Here is a 14,093-nt window from a genome sequence, read left to right on the forward strand (position 1 = left end):
AGTTGCGGAGTTCCAGGGACCGCGTTTGTTGTGCTGAGAGGGGACCCAGAGGACCGGTGATGCAGTCTTTTGTTGCCTGCGGTTGCAGGGGGAAGATTCAGTCGACCCACAGGAGATTTCTTCAGAGATCCTGGTGCAGAGAGGAGGCAGGCTACCCCCAGAGCATGCACCACCTGGAAACAGTTGAGAAAGCCAGCAGGATGAAGCAATACAAGGTTGCTAGTAGTCGTCTTGCTACTCTGTTGCGGTTTTGCAGGCGTCCTGAGCAGTCAGCAGTCGATCCTTTGGCAGAAGGTGAAGAGGGAGATGCAGTGGAACTCTGGTGAGCTCTTGCATTCGTTATCTGGTGAGATCCCCAAAGCAGAGACCCTAAATAGCCAGAAAATGAGGTTTGGCTACCTAGGAAGGAGGCTTGGCTACCAAGAGAGGTAAGAGCCTATCAGAAAGAGCCTCTGACATCACCTGCTGACACTGGCCACTCAGAGCAGTCCAGTGTGCCACAAACACCTTTGTTTCCAAGATGACAGAGGTCTGGGACACACTGGAGGAGCTCTGGGCCCCTCCCCTGGGAGGTGCAGGTCAGGGGAGTGGTCACTCTCCTTTCCTTTGTCCAGTTTCGCGCCAGAGCAGGGCTGGGGGATCCCTGAACTGTGTAGACTGGCTTATTCAGAGATGGGCACCATCTGTGCCCATCAAAGCATTTCCAGAGGCTGGGGGAGGCAACTCTTCCCCAGCCTTCACATCTATTGCCAAAGGGAGAGGGTGTTACACCCTCTCTCAGAGGAAGTCCTTTGTTCTGCCTTCCTGGGACAGGGCTGCCTGGACCCTAGGAGGGCAGAAACCTGTCTGAGGGGTTGGCAGCAGCAGCTGCAGTGGAGACCCCGGAAAGGCAGTTTGGCAGTACCCGGGTTCTGTGCTAGAGACCCGGGGGATCATGGAATTGTCACCCCAATGCCAGAATGGCATCGGGGTGACAATTCCATGATCTTAGACATGTTACATGGCCATGTTCGGAGTTACCATTGTGACGCTGTACATAGGTAGTGACCTATGTACAGTGCACGCGTGTAATGGTGTCCCCGCACTCACAAAGTCCGGGGAATTTGCCCTGAACTATGTGGGGGCACCTTGGCTAGTGCCAGGGTGCCCACACACTAAGTAACTTTGTACCCAACCTTCACCAGGTGAAGGTTAGACATATAGGTGACTTATAAGTTACTTAAGTGCAGTGGTAAATGGCTGTGAAATAATGTTGTAAGAATTGTCAGAGCTCCCTATGGGTGGCAGAAGAAATGCTGCAGCCCATTGGGATATATGGGTGTACCAGTATGCCAATGTGAATTGGTAAATTTAGTCACTAGCCTGTTAGTGACAAATTTGGAAAGCAGAGAAAGCATAACCACTGAGGTTCTGGTTAGCAGAGCCTCAGCGAGACAGTTAGGCATCACACAGGGAACCCATACAGGGCACATACTTATGAGCACTGGGGCCCTGCCTGGCAGGGTCCTAGTGACACATAGACTAAAACAACATATATACAGTGAAATATGGGGGTAACATGCCAGGCAAGATGGTACTTTCCTACACCTACCCCGGGCTTGATGGACATTTGAGGGGAGCACAGCAGCTACAAGGGGGTGAGTCCTTGACATATACCTCCCTGTCACATTTCCAAGTTAATATTTCAGGTTCTGACATCTTCCCCTGATGATTCGGGATGAGCCATGTGTGGCACACAAAATGAGTTATTGTTTATGTAGGTTTGGAAGTTGGTGCATGCTGATGTGCCTTGCCTAGTGGCCCAGTAACCTAGGACTTAACAAAGTACAGTCCACTACCAGTATTCTCTCTAGTGCCAACACATGACTGAGTACAGTGATCAAGCATCAAGAAGGTCATGTTTGTTGTTGTGGGTGTCATTGTACCCAACAGTCCACTTGTCTTCAGTGTGTTAGCCCCAACAACAAACATGGCATCTGTCGCCCACAGGTCACTTGTCTTCAGTGTGTCACAAGTGCAATGCTTTCCCTTGGTAAGTAGTGAATGTCCAGTGACATGATTTTGATAACATCACTATTGCCATCTTTCATTGTGCTTACATGCTAGCATGTGTACCTTTCACTTTAGCCATATCATTTTCACTGCCATTTTCATGCTGGTTCTACCTGTCTTTATGGGAAGATGTAGGAGTCCCTCAAATATGTTTGCATGCCAACATGTGTTTGGAATTGGACATATGTGATGGGGTTACAGTTCATGTGGTGCCACAGACAGGAGTGCATCACCACCAATGAAGGACATGACAGGTAGGACCACAGTTTTTACTCACAATGTGCATTTCCGTGCCATTGATTTAAAATCATTCTGCAAAGTGCTTAGAACATGTTATCTGTTGAAGGTTCATTACCTACCTGCATCAGGAAGTGACTTGCAGGAATATGGGACTCATTCATACAAGGGAATCTGTGTTTGCATGACAAAATGGGACAGTGATGTGCCTTCCCATTGAGCAACATGTTAAAGGCCTTATACAGGTACTGGGGATTCCTTGAGCTTCTACAACATTCAATGGACTATTGGCTCTAACTTATGTAATCTGAGTAGGGTATTCGACAGCAGTACCAATCAAGACCGGTGATTTACCTGGGGCTAGCTGATTCATTGTGGTGTGGATACAGTATTCGTAGACAAATCTCCCAGACATTTTGCCCAAATTGTCTCCTGTGTACTTTTCTGTACAAGAGGTGTTATCTATCAGAGCAACATTAGTACACCTTCCATGCATCTAGCTAGACAATGGACATATTGTGCAAGTACCATTGGGATTTTTTTTACGGTGGCCATCATTTCACCATGATGTGGTATTGGGTGTATGAAGATTTGTCAGATGCATGACCTTGTGTGGCATCTGTGAGACTGAACTTGACATTGCCATACTATTTCATGACAAAAGGTTACTGAGGGATGCTACCTAAGTCAAACCATTCAAGGTGACAAGGTATCGAACGTGCTCCATGGGAATTGTGATTGCACAACTTCACCCATGCAATTTGAGTTGTCTGTGATTTTGATTTTCTGTAGGCAACTGTTCACAGTTCATGTAGCATGCATGCAAATGGTGTAGCAAATGCTGGAGCTACTTTGCTGAAGCTTTTGGCTGGGGGCTATTGTACATTATGGTAATATTTCATAATCAAAGCTGTTGTTCGGGTGTGATCAGGCACATATAGTGACTATTTGTCTTTGCAATTTCAGCATCAGCACAGGGAAGTGGAGGTAACAGGGCTGAAGCCAGTGGTGAAGCAGCTGGCCACTGTTACTCCAGTCATAAGACAGACACGGAGGGACCCAGTGGCCCAGAGGGTGAGGGGAGTGCCACAGAGGACACAGGATCAACATCATCATCTTCGGATTCTTCCTCCAGTAGCCTCTCCCTACTGGTGGTGGACCCATCAGGACCTGTACTTGTTCCACCCTTGTCCATCAACCCCAGTTCTATCTTCACCTTTCCTGTTATGCCCCACTCAGATTGTCGTGCTTACTCACTGAGGAGAGTGGGCGTCTCCTGCGCACCAGGCTCCTCACGCCCTGCCTCCGTTGCTCCTGCTGCCCTGGGTGAGGAGGCTATGGACCTCCTTAGGAGTATTTCTGTGGGTCAGACTGCCATTCTAAATGCCATCGAGGTGCAGGGCAGCCACCCACAGACACAGCCGCCACTCCCACCTTAGCCTTCACTTCCACCTTGCACCTCCAAGAAATGCAAACACACACACACATGCAACAGACACCACCCAAACCCAAGCGTACCTCAGACACACACACCAGCACCATCAACACTCACAGCTGACACAAGCACTTCCTTAACCTCACAACCCCTAATCCCTTCTGCAGACCCTACCTGGTTTCCTAAAGAAAGTTTCCTGTTTGACCCTGCCCTTACCCCTGTGAAACCCCCTCCCAAAACCAAAAGGACCCGGCCCCATCCCGACCCATCCTTTCCACATCCTGGTCCTCCCATCACCCCTGCCCCACCTGAAACCAACCATATCCCCATCCCCAAGAAGAATCCCACCCCTCCCAAAACCAAAGCCATCCATCCTAAATCCAACTCCACTCCACCCAAGGGTGATCATTGAGGTGCGTGGCATGCCCCCTAGATGCCCCGGAGGTTCCTATGGCAGTCACCAGAGAATCAAGTTGTGGTGCACAGCAGTGTGCATGGACTGTTATTTGTGGACTGGCCATTGCCCTTTACTCATATTTGGACTTCTTTAATAAACCCAAGATGTTTTTTTGGGTACACATTTGTCCTTCCATTACTTTTCTACCTTTTTTTGTGTTCTTGAGCAATTTGCAATGTATGCCTTCAGTTGTGTTTGATTCACCCGGATTGCTGATCCATTTGCTGTGGTTGGCAAGATCTGACTTTGAGAGAAGTGCTGGTGTTAACCAGGACAAGGGAAATGTTCAATGGATTGATAGGTGGCTGGTAAGCCAATTGGGTGCCATTGCATTGTGTGTTGTTTGATATGGTATTTCATCTTGGCTTGACAATGTGAACATCTATATTTGTCCTCCTGATGTAGATTGAACATTTGTATCATGTGTGCAATCTACAGATGTATTTGTCCACACATGGAGGGTGTTCAATTGTGCTACCTTCCTATACAGTTGACTGACCATGTGTCCATTTTCAGGTGTGTACCTTACAGCTTCTACATTTGTGACCCATGCTCTTGCTGTTGTATTTGCTTTCTTGACTTTCACTTTTAAATCTAGCATGTAGGCATGGTGCTTGGTTATACTATTGGTTGTCCCTGACATACATGAAGTCCCGGTTGCTGTTCAAATAGTGTTTTAGGGGCATGTGCAAAGTGAAATGTGTCCCAGAACAGCATCCTTTCTGGGGTTCACCTGATCCTGCCATCCCTATGCTGCAGGTATTTACATTGTGAGCTTTGGATATTTTTCTCACCAAATATTGTGCATCCCATTTACCTTACATTCTCTTGCAATGTGGGTGATACGCATGGGTCCATTACAGGGATGTTGCATGTAAGGGATTGTTTAGGTTACATGATACATCCATACATATGCGTCTTCAAAATGACAGACCATGGCATGTGAGCAATGTGAGGGTGTTAGTTCAATTAGTAGGTGTGATATTGATGTGGTATTGCTGTTGTGTGACACAATGTTATGTACACTTCACTGTTCCTGATGCTGGGATATACAGACATTTCTGGTCTTGTGGAGTGTGGCAGTGCAGTGTCAGTGACCTGCCCAATGGGTGGTTAGGTCATAAGTTGTGTACAGCTAGTACCTGGGACACACAAAATGTGTCTTGGTCCACAGAGGATAGCACCCCCCATACCAGGTTGATGGTGGCATGTCTATTTGCTGATGAGTTTGGGGACATGGGTAGATGCGTGGTCTTACCGTCGGTTGCATCCATGGCGGTGTTGATTTTGGGATTTTTTTTTTTTCAGTAGCATCAGCGACAGGGTGTGAAAGAATGTCTTCATGGCAGCACAGGATGTGTCAGGCTGCCTACAGGTGAGTTCCTGCCTTGTATGCCTCCATTTCCGCCAGCTGAGATGTGGTAGTTGGACCGCCATAGTGACATCACCTGAAAGCAACATCATAAAATGTCCGGCAGTTCTTCAACAGCCTCATTGGCCTAGCTCGCTGCCACAGAGGTCTGCGCTGCCAGGCGGTGCCGGCGGGACCCCGCAGTCTTTCGTCTATGGAACTGTATGCATCGTAACATGGTGGTTCGACCCCCAACCCAACAGTGGTCGGACCACCGCCTCTGCTCTGGCGTTTCATGGACCACCAAACTAAGGGTCTGATTACGAATCTGGCATTTTTTAAACCGCTAGACTCGCTGTGGCGGTCGGACCCCTGCTCTCCTGTGGTCTGACCACCAAATAATGACCCTGGTGGTTGGATGGCCAGGGGACTGCCGCCATCACCAGGAACATGGTTCCAGATGGCTAGGCAGTGGGCAAAGTTGTGCTCAGCCACTTCGGTGCTTAAAGCAGCAGCACAATGCTGATCACGACTTCACTTTCCACCAGCCTTTTCATGGCGAGGACGCAACCATAAAATGGCTGCGGGAAAGCCAGTGCTGGGGACTCAGGGGGGCCCCTGCACTGCCCACAACCATGTTGTGGTCAGTGCAGGGCCCCGCCTGACCAGCACCCTCAGAATGCACACTGTCTGCTAAAGCAGACAGCGTGTATTCTGAGGGTGCTGGGGGCACACTCTGTGCGACTGCATCGTCCTCGGAGCCACGAGGAGCCGAGGCCAATAGCACTGCATGGTTTCCACTGGGATGACTGGGGAAAACCTCAGCTTTCTGAGGTTTCTGGTGCTCATCCCAGTGGAAACCTTGTCATAGGCCTGGGCGGGAGACCGCCAGCTCCGTGGCGGTCTCAACTCCATGGGTCTGGCGGTCCGTGTATCGGACCACCAGACTCCTAATGAGGCCCTAAGTCTTAATTATATGTATTGTTTTAATTGCACTGTTTTATGCAATGGGTTTCTGTGTTAATTAGCGGGTTTTTCTATTCAAAAGTGTCCTATGGCCTTTTGGATGACGCTTTTTTTTTTTTTTTAGGAAATCTGTTTTACTTTCGAGCCATTGACTAGAATAACAAAGACAACCTTCGTCTCTGAACAAGTAAAACCAACTTTGACATCTCCCAGAAAGATATCCCCACTGCCTCCTGCCCATATTCTAGTTACTGAGGAATCAGAAGATGAAGGTATTTTTGGGGCTGCTTACAGCCCTTCACAGCTGCGTGTGAAATATCAGGAGTCTGAGGATGATGGTGACAATCATGGCAAAGACACTTCAAGTTACTTGAAAGGTGACTACTCTTTTACAACCCGCAAGCAGCCCATCTTGCATCGATACAACTCTTTTCAATAGCACTACCCTTACAATGATCAGGCAAAGGAGGAGCAATACCCTGTGCAAGAAGATACCATAGCAATACCTATTTCATTTGTATCTGATTTGATACATATGTTCATTCATTACTGTAAGCACTTCTCTGATTCACATGTGTCCATCCCTCTCAATCCGGAAAGTAGTGTCCCACCTGTTGTACATCACTTACCTGCAACCCCTGCACCAGAAAAAAATAGTAAAAACATGGTAGGAACTCCCACTATAACCATAAGGCATAAAAACAAACAGTGATCGGGGTGACCAACCTGAGGAAGGAGGTACACCTGGTGACAAATGAGACAATTATATAGTGCCTTCATCTCCTTCACCAACACCATCTCCAGCTCGATCCCCGCCCAAGGGTACTGGGGGATTCCATGAAATAATGGAATGCGCTTCAAAGAGGTCCGATTTGCCTATACCAGTTAAGCAAGCGGAGTGCTTTCTAAGTGACTTTATGGATTTCATTAGAAAATCTGTCTGTTCATACCAATTGTAGATCATATTTGGGAGGAAGGTCTAAAATTGAAAAATTTAGCATCGGTTGCGGCCATGGTCCCGCAGATGGACAAGAAATATAAGGCTCCAGATATTTCACCAGCCTGCTTAATAGGCCTTCCTAGAGAGTATTCAGTGGTGATGCAAGCAGCTCAAAGATGTTCAGGGAACCCATCTGCCCCTTGTTCAGAGCCACCAAACAAGGAAGGGGCATAGATTATACATCACAAGAAAACATTTTGCAGCATTGTCAGCCACCTCCATCAGAGTATCAAATGCACTGGCTTTTCTAGCTCATGATGACAGGCAAATGTGGTCAGATCTGGCCCGCTTCTTGATCATTTGCCAGAGGACAAAAAGAAGGAAGCAAAAGAGATTCTGTAGAAAGGTGCCAGGGCTTCCTCTGAGATAATTGACGCAGCAATGGACTTATCTGCGATCACTGTTAGACAAATTGCAGGTGCAGCACTCCTGTGCAGACAAAGATGGCCAAATACCACATCATTTCCCTCTGAGGTACAGGCTAAAATATTGGACATGCCCTTTGATGAGGAGAATTTGTTCAGGAAGCACGTGCATGATGGCCTTCAGGCAATCAAGGCGGACACTGGCACGGCGCGTTCCCAGACACACTCCAACAAAAACATTTTTAACCCTTTCCTGGTGGAAGAGGTCAATACACACTGAGGTTCTCCTTCCAATTGTACAGATTTCAGCGGTACGCACAACTGTACTATAGACAACAATATGCCGGGCAACATCACCAGTATAGAGGCTCCAGGGCTGCATATTGTAAACAGCCAGCTAGAACAAGACCGTCAATGGGAGGAAGAGGACAGGACTCTACAAAAAGACAGTGACAGTTCTACGGCACAAGTCACCTTGCACCACCACAGGCAGCATCTGAACCTTCGCCTCTCACTCTTTCCCAAACAATGGGAGAGTAATACCGGAGATAAATGGGTTTTGGACATCATGTATCAAGGTCACACTCTGGAATTCCTGCAAAAGCCCCCTTACCATACACTATGCAGAAGGGCACATCAGCATCTTTCTCTCCTAAAAAAGGAGATTTTGGATCTTCTTTCAAAGAGAGCTATTGAAGAAGTCCCTTACGGGCAACAGGACAGAGAATATTATTCAAACGTCTTCCTAATACAGAAAAAGTCTTGAAAATGGAGGCAGGTCTTGGACCTCAGACAACTAAGCAAATGCATAAAAAAGCAACCCTTTTGCATGCTCTTATTGCAGGAGATCCTTCTTATGATCAACAAAGCGGATTTCATGAGGTCTTTAGATCTTCTAGACACAAATTTCAACATACCCATATACAGAAGTCACTGTCAATTCTTAAGGTTCGATGTGGTGGGGTACCACTATCAACTCAAAGTTCTCCCTTTCAGGCTACGGTCGTCCCTAAGGGTTTTCACAAAGTGTATGGCACCAGTAGTGGCCTTCTTCAGAAGATAGGCTCACCAGATATTCCCTTACCTGGATGGCTGGTAAATCAAAGGTCCAACATTATGAGCTGCAAGAGACTCTACCTTAGCTTGTCTGCAGCTATTCAAGTCTATGGGGCTTCAGCTAAATGCGCAAAAGTCATCTCTCACTCCAACGCAGTCAATTACTTTTCTAGGGGCTATCCTAGACACTACGGTAGCCAAACCTTATCCAACCAGGGAAAGGATACAAATGATAATAAGTTTGGCCTCTCCCAGCTTAAAAGAAGGTCCGTTTAAGTGAGGATGTACAAATCAATGTTGGGGATGCTATCCTCATGCATCCCATTAATTCCAAACTGTTGTCTAAGGATGAGACCTCTACAAGAACATTTGGCTGTTCAGTGGGTTCAGACCAAGGATCATTCAAGGAAATAATCAACATCACCCGCAGTATGATGAAAGCTCTGTCATGGCGGAGAAAGGAAAGCAACATATCTCCAGGTCTCACCTTCAAAGTAACGCAACCCAGTTTCATAATGACAATAAATGCTTCATTAGAAGGCTAGAGAGTGCATCTTCAGGAGCTGAAAATCTCAGTAAAATGGTCCTCCAAAGAGGCTCAGATACACATCAATCTCTTAGGGCTGAGAGCTGTCTTCCTGGTCCCCCTTTCATTTTTTCCCAGGATCCCTGGCTCCTCTGTCCTAATCCGAACTGACAACACCACCACAATGTTTTACCTAGCTAAGCAAGGTGGCACAAGGTCGCAGACCCTTTCATCTCAGGCCCAGCAGATTTGGGAATGGTTACTAAAACACAACATATGATTTAAGGTAGAGCATGTCCCAGGCATAGACAATGTACAGGCTGATTGTCTCAGGACAACTACTCAATGCCATGAGTACAAAATAGATCAAAAACACTTAGGGGCAGATTTATACTCCGTCTGCGCCGATTGTGCGTCAAAAATTTTGACGCACAATCAGCGCAAACATTGCCCCGTATTTAAACTTTGACGCCCGAGCCCGCGGATGACAAAATTCTGCAGTGTGTGTCATTTTTTGGATGCGGCAACCCGCCTTGCGTTAATTATATGCAAGGTAGGCGTTCCCGTCCAAAAAATGGCTTAAACCGCCATGCGTTGTACTTATGCTTTCGGGCAAAAATTACGCACGCCCGGGAGGCGGAGCCAGAAAATGACGCACAGCCCGATTTGCGTCACAAATTAACGCCTGGGTCAGGGCAGGCGTTAAAATGGGGCAAACACACCTGTATTTAATCAGAACACACAGAACAAACAGCAGAGCAGCAACAGGGAGACATGGAGGTGATTCTAACCCAGCGTGCACGCAGACGCAGAGCCCAGCAGCAAAAACAGCAGCTACAACAACACCAGCAGGGACTCCAAAGGCAGCGCAGAAGGCAGGAGAGGATATTCCGCCCAAGAACAACCCTTCAGGGCCTCAGGGAACACGACATCATACAGAGGTACCGGTTGAACTGGCAGGCCATTCAGCAGCTGCTGCGAAACATTGAACAGCAGATGGCACCCACTTTGGGGACACCCCACACCAACCCAACAGAAACAAAGCTACTTGCCATACTTCATATGCTGGCAAGTGGCTCTTTTCAAACAACTGGTGCCCTGGTTGGCGGAATATCACAACCATCATTCTCCACCTTTTTGCCCAAAGTACTGGACGCCATCATTCAACTGACACCCCGCCACATCTGCTTTCCTAACACACTGCACAAGCAGCAGGAAACTAAACAGGGGTTCGATGCAATCAGTGGCTTCCCACATGTCATTTGTGCAATCGACTGCACACATGTACGCCTTGTGCCACCTGCTGCAACTGAACACCTCTACCGCAACAGGAAGCACACACATTCCATCAACGTGCAGGCCATTGTCAATCACCGGGGATTGATCACCAACATCATGGCTAAATATCCTGGGACCCATACATCTTCCGTCACTGCACCATAAATGAACACTTCCAGGATGGACGGTATGGCAATGGACTACTTGTTGGTAAGTACAAAAACCTTCATATATATACACTGCACAGCAACCCTCTAGGACACACAACACATACACCACAACAGCAACATGTCGACAGGAACACACTGAGGTTGTGACATCGCTAGCCATGTTTCTTAAGTCACCATTGAACCTGTCACACATCAGAATTTACTGTACAGCCTAATGTGAAGACGTCAATGAGTGTGGTTGCTGAAATGTCACCTTGCAAATTGTAAGTGTCCCAATGACCTTTACATTAATACATTGCCTAAGTCTAAAGGTATGGGATGTCCAGGGTACTTTTAAATGAACGTGTTAACAACACTTTCAATTTTAACTGTGCATGGAACTATCATCTCACCCCCAGTGAAGACACACGGACACCTGTATCACAAGTCACAATGCTAGGGATGGCACACTGTACTGCAAATCCCAAAACATACTGCTGACAAACGGTTAGCAGACAAACACTTGTTCAGCCAAGGAAACAACACAATGCAGATGGTATAGCCTACAAGCATAGGATGTCACATTAGCACACAAAAGAGTCACAGACAACACAAGACAACTACTGCCATTAAAGGTCTTTTCAATAGTGCCATCTACATCAACATGATCCCATTCATTTTCTCTTGCAGCTGATCAGGGGTATGGCATCCAGCCATGGATTATGACACCATTTGGCAACCCGAGTACAGCTGCAGAGCGTGCATACAACAAGGCCCATAGGAGGACACGCAGCATTGTCAAGCGGACCTTCGGCATCCTCAAGTCAAGGTTCCGCTGCCTCGACATCACTGGTGGTAGCCTCCTATATTCCCCGAGATGGTCTGTAGGATCATCCTCACATGTGCAATATTGCACAACATTTGCATCAGAAGAAACATTCCCCTCCTGGAACCAGAGCCACACATGCCTGAAGAGGAGGAAGAGGAGGATGATGGCCTGCAACAGGAGGGGGAACTACAGAACACAGCTGCTGGTATACGCAGGCGGCAACAGATTGTAAATAATTTCTTCTGAATATGATCACCCTCACCACTTTAGTTAACTAATTAAAATAAACACCTATTATAATCACCATATCATGGTCTGGCTATTAATTTTAACACACCTTCATCTCTACTTATCAGAATAAGAGTGTTGCCTCATGGAGCATTGCTGAGATACTGAGTAGGACACAGAACATCCCAGAGCTTATGTGATGCCTAACATACAATGGTCACAGACACACACACTCTTAATGACATCTATCATATACATATCTCCTTTGAAGTCCTATAGCAGAGGACCACAACTATTTCACACATATATGTTGAAAGCAAGGTCCAACGCAGCATATGGCACACAACTATGACACCATCACTCAATAAGGGGAAAACAAGCCTCATACATGAGGCAGTCAATGTGCTTTGGCATCACTAACAGGAATGTCTGACAAGACCCTTGACAGCAGTTAGTCCAACTGCATCCAATATTTGCAAGGAATATCTGTGACTAGAGTTCCATAGAAGCAGAACATAGACAGCACAAGTGCCACACATATGACATGCATTGCGCACATGACATTCCATGCACATGTCAGCCCATTTCCTAACTCCTGACACACCCATGCACCTGGTCACAACCCACCTGTCGGAAGAGATCCCTGGAATACTAAGATGTGCACCCTGATAATACCTCCTCTACACACACAGACCAACATTAGCAAACCAGTGTGCTACACCCTTTCCTAAGGTATGCCATTGTCATAGAACATCTGACTGCATGGACGTCAGGTCAATTTATACACTGACTTCTAGTTTCAAAGCCCTGTTAGCACATGTAGATTGCTTCCCCTTGTGAAAATGTCTGCTGGCCCTTAGAATGCAAGTCTCACCTACAGGACTGCTGAGAAACAGATGCAGCCCACACCTGTGATCACCTCCATGCACACCACCCATTACAAAAAGCACTGCCCCTGATGATGCCTGGAACAGCATATGAGTCGCCATTATGTCAAATACACCGTCAACCATTGATAGTAATTAAGCCATGTAACACAGCCCTTGGGTTCATTTGTCACCTTCAAAAACACAGGACGTACACAGATTGACATGTCAACTGTCTAGTTTGTCCTCCAAACAGTCTCAGTCAGACCACTGATTATGTAACTTGTCCAGTAGCTGGCTCCTGAATCATCTTGCATTCTGTCAGCCTGACTGGCAACTGTCTGTGCGTCACACTAAAGTATCCCTGTGTCTACATATGTACCACACTTGCGTTAGCAAACTTGCCATTCATCAGGGGGCATTGGGCATGGGCTTCTTCCATGCATACACAAATACATTGTATAGCATCATCTGCTTTTTAACTGTACCATTTGAGTGAAATCCTCTTGGAAATGCAAAATTCATGGCCCATCCCTTGTCTGGGTTGCATTTATGAATGAATGACAAAGTGTGACCGTGTCCCAGGGTCATAGGCAGGGATTGGGTACAGGGCTTTCAGCACAACCAGCAACCTCTGATAATGTACATGACTAATACACAAATGTCAGAACCATGACAGTTCACACACAGCATCACAGTGCGCACAACAGTGATGGGCTGTGTGTGGTGAATAGCTGCGAGAATAAACAGCACAGAGGCTATGATGTTCCCAGATGCAGTGGGAAGTGCAGAGGACAACCTGTGTACAAATGTTGTAATGACACCTGCCGGAACATGACAATTGAAACATTATCTCACTCAGCACACCAAGGTTGCCCTGTTGAATGTCTCATTACACGTCTTTAGTGACAGGGTGGGACCATCCACATGTTGGTTCACATGTCCACATCTACTTTACTCACATTGATCAACAAAGGATACTCAGTAGTTACAGGAATAGCTGCCACTGACTCATGATGAGTCCTGGTCCGAACTGTGACAAATTACCCCCCAAACAATCTACAGGATCATCATTGGACCACACACAAGAACAAGACACCTATGTGCAATTGATCACTGGAAATATGTGTACACGTGCTGTCTTGTATGCTGGTCCACCACAGCCACTTGATAGTTGGGGCTTACTTCTATGGCCTCAACTGTGGTGTCATCATACATATGAGAATGACCCTGGTCTGTCTGTGCAAACAACATGGTACCCACTTGCTCAATGCATGTGTATGACTCACTGTGGGATT

This window comes from Pleurodeles waltl, chromosome 8 (genome assembly GCF_031143425.1).
Source record: "Pleurodeles waltl isolate 20211129_DDA chromosome 8, aPleWal1.hap1.20221129, whole genome shotgun sequence".
Taxonomy (NCBI): Eukaryota; Metazoa; Chordata; class Amphibia; order Caudata; family Salamandridae; genus Pleurodeles; species Pleurodeles waltl.